Here is a 4,236-nt window from a genome sequence, read left to right on the forward strand (position 1 = left end):
CCCCCCCCCCAACCCTCTCCCAGTCCTCAAGATTGGCAGCAGCAGAAGACCCCGGCCAAGGTGGCGCAGCAGAGACAAAGTGTCAGACCAGCAGCTCGCAAGAGATGGGTGCTTGCAGTATCTGGGCCAGTGCACAGCACAGCCTCAGGAGCACCAACACCTGCCAGCAATGCAGCTGGGGCCATTCACCTCCCAGCCTACTTCAGCTGGGAAGACAGCCTTGCTGGATCAACTGGACGCAACAGATGCAAGCCGTATGTTACCAATTCCCAGTCTAGCCAACCCCAGTGGTGAAGGCAAAGAAGAAATGGATCTATACCCTGCCCTTCACTGGAAAGTCTCAGAGTGGTTTACAATCTCCTTTCCCCTCCTCTCCTCACAACAGACACCCTGTGAGGTAGGTGGGGCTCTTTTAAGAACTGCTCTTGAGATAACAGCTCTAAGGGAACTGTGTCTGGCCCAAGGTCACCCAGCTGACTGCATGTGGAGGAGTGCAGAATCGAACCTGGTTCCAATGCTCCCTCTAAGCTGTGGAGTCTAGTGAGCAAAAATTCTACTTTGTGAGCTACGGGCATTAAAGTTGTGAGTGAGTGATTTGGCTGCTGCATAAATTGGTTTGCTCTGGAGCCATCCTTCCTAAGCTAAGACAAAAAATGTGTGAGCTGGAGGCTAGAAAACTGAGCTAGCTCACACTAACTCAGCTTACAGGGAACACTGCTCCAGATTAGAGTCCAGCGCTCTTACCCACTACACCAAACTGGTACCATTATAAGGAAACCAGACTCGGCCAGAGTGCAGTACAGCCTCATACCCATGTTGGTTGTCTTAATTTTTATTATGAGTTATGTCCCATGGGACAGAGGTGTCGAGGAGTACAGAATCAGGGGAGGAGAGAATAGCTCTCTGATTCTACACTTGTCGGCTTGGTTGGAAGAAAGCCTCATGAATTTCAGAGGAATCAAATCCTAAAAAAAAGCACTCGAGAGGGCATTCTGCTTGAAAGTTGCCAGGTAGACCAATACTCTTGATCTACTAATGAGGACCTATTTTAAGAGACCATAAGAAGCAGACTTTCAAAGAGGATGATGTCAAAAGCTTTCATCCATTACCTTAACTCAGACAAAGCCGCTTACAGGGGACTCTGTAGAAGACAATGAGTTACTAGCTACCAATTCTCATTCAGTGCTTAACAGCATGGACTCAAATTTGCCATGAAGTGAAGGGAAGAGGGGTGCCGTTCACTGAAACTTTTTAGTAGCTTTCAGTGATTTGTATATAAACGTGCATTCAGAGAATCCGTCAGCATCCAAGCGGAACACTCCCTGTTTATTAATCTTGCCTGGGTAACTAATCCAAATGAAATCTCCTCCTAAGCTTAAGGCATGAACTAAGGAGACCAAATCTGGCTTTCCCTCCCCTTCCTGCTCCTGGTGTCATGTGTGCATCTGTACCACGCTTTCAGTTTGCATTTCCTCACACTGTCTTCAAGTGTTTGTTTCTCCAGGACAGCAAAGGGGGTGGGCGGAAAGACGGTCTAGGGCTGCCAGCCAGGGGTTGGGAAATACCTGGAGATTTGGGGGGTGGAGCCTGAGGAGGGCAGGGTTTGGGAAGGGGAGGGGCTTCAGTGGGGTAGAATGCCAGAGAGTCCACCCTCCAAAGCGGCCATTTTCTCCAGGGGAATTGATTTTCTGCTGCCTGGAGATTATGTCGTCCCAGATCTCCAGCGACCACTGGAGGCTGGCAACCGTAGGAGAGGATGACTCTCCTGAGAGGAATGCTAGCCAACCAAAATCCCGCTATGGGTGCCAAACAACTGCTGGCTACTGTAATTCTGCATGCAAGAGGATCTGGGAGAGAAAGAGTTAAGAGAATTCCCTCAATGGGGTACACTGGGCAGTTGGCCCGACACTCTGATGGGTTAGATGTTGAGCCTCTTCAGCCCTTGTTTGCCTTCTGTGTTTCATCTTACATGGGACCTCTCTTCTTCTTCTTCTCCCTTACCTCAGCTTGGAGCAAGTTAACCCTTTTGAAGTTAATCTGTTCACAGTAAGTTAAATGTCATGAATATGTCATGTAAGATGTCATGTAAGATGTTCTGCTCTTTTTGTAAGTAAAAAAATCTTTCTCTTATTACATTGGAGTCAGATCATCTTTGCAATTTGTTTGAACAGCATTTTCCCTTAACGGGGAAACATGGAGAATCGGGGATACTGCGCAAAGCTTCTGTGCTTCCAAGGCAATTGATTTATTTTATTTTTACATTTAATCCAATAACATCACCCCTCACAGAGGTTTTTGTATGCAGCATTTTCCCTAGCACATTCCCACATTGCTGGTTTAGACGGGGAGTCACAGATAAATAGACACAAAAGGCAATTCCCCACTTTCTGTCAGACCTTGAAAGAACCAAGAAATAGAGCCGAAGTCAGGGTGTGCAGACGGAAGACTTGATTTGCTTCTCAATTTCTCGGGTCATTTGGAGCACCAGAGCTGGAAACATATTTAGGCCCCACCGTGGTAGTTTTCCCCAAGGCACTTCTTTCTATCTAAATGAACGATTGCCCATTTCCCCCCAGTTCAGAAAGGGAAACCGCTGCCCTTGAGAATATATCATTGTTCCAAACTGTGTTTGGATCCCATGGGGCACAGGAGGCCACCATTTCTGCAGAATGCCTGACCCCGGTGGATTCTGGGAGAGCAGAAACCACCAGATGGATGGCAAGGCTGACAGAAGGGAGGGGCCTTAAGAACATAAGAACATAAGAGATGCCAATGTTGGATCAGGCCAAAGGCCCATCCAGTCCAACACTCTGTATCACACAGTGGCCAGAAATACCAGTGCCATCAGGAGGTCCACCAGTGGGGCCAGGACATTAGAAGCCATCCCACTGTTGACCCCCCCCCCCAAGCACCAAGATGACAGAGCATCACTTGCCCCAGAGTCCCTATCTATACCTTGTGGCTAATAGCCACTGATGGACCTCTGCTCCATATGCTTATCTAATTCCCTTTTGAAGCCGTCCATGCTTGTAGCCGCCACCACTTCCTGTGGCAGTGAATTCCAAGTGTTAATCACTCTATGGGTGAAGAAGGACTTCCTTTTATCCGTTCTAACCTTGTTCTTACTCCTTCCCATTCTTCAGAATGACCCAACATTGAGGGGAATTTACTGGGGGAAAGATCCATTGCTATGAACAGTGGGGCCTGGAGATCTCCGGGAACTACAACTGATCCCCCGATGACCGAGATTGGGAGGTGGTGGACTCCATGGCACCCTGAGTCCTGCATATCTCAGGTAAGCCCAGTCTCATCAGATCTCAGAAGGGTCGCCCCGAGTCACTATTTGGATGGGAGACTGCCAAGAAATACCAGGGTTGCTGCACAGAGGGAGCCAATGGCAACCCCCTCTGAACATCCCTTGCCTTGAAAACCCTACAGGGGCCGCCATAAGTCAGCTGCAACTTGAGGACCAAAAAAAGGGAGACTCTCTGGCATTACACCCAACTGCCCTCCTTCCCCTCTCCTCTCCAAACTCCGCCCTCCACAGGCTTCACCCTCAGATGTCCAGGAATTTCCCACCCTCGAGCTGGCAATGGGGAGTGAGTGGGGTTGCCAAATTCCAGGCGATGGCTGGAGATTTCCTGGGATTACAAGTGATCTCCAGGTGACAGATAGGGTTGCCAAGTCTATCTTCGCCAGGAGCGGGGGGCTCCTGGCCAGCGTCTTGCGCACGCGCGCCGCGCGCACATCACCCGGAAGTGACGGGACAACGCCAGGCATGCTGGGGGCGGGGCCATGGCCATACAAGGGAAAACCATAGAGTTTTCTCTTGTATGGCCATGGCCCCGCCCCCAGCGTGCCCGCGTCACTTCTGGGTGACGTGCACGTCAGGGTGGAGTTCCCCCCGGGGCCCAATCTGGCAGCGCCGGGGAACGGGCCTCTGGGGCGGGGGTTTCCCCACCCCCCAGGGGGACTTGGGATCCCTAGTGACAGAGATTAGTTCACCTGGGGAAAATACCAGGTTTGTATGGCATTATACCCCATTGAGGTCCCTCCCCTCCCCAAACCCCACCTTCCTTAGGCTCCACCCCCCAAATCTCCAGGCATTTCCCAGCCCGGAGCTGGCAACCCTAGGGATGAGCCATGAATCATGTTCATTGAAGTCCTCTCCTCTCTTTCCCCAAAATCCTGCAACTGTGTCTGTGGGCACAGAACGCTCGATCAGGGCTCTGAAGT

This window comes from Gekko japonicus, unplaced genomic scaffold (assembly GCF_001447785.1).
Source record: "Gekko japonicus isolate JY-2015 unplaced genomic scaffold, Gekko_japonicus_V1.1 scaffold1216, whole genome shotgun sequence".
In the NCBI taxonomy this organism is placed as follows: Eukaryota; Metazoa; Chordata; class Lepidosauria; order Squamata; family Gekkonidae; genus Gekko; species Gekko japonicus.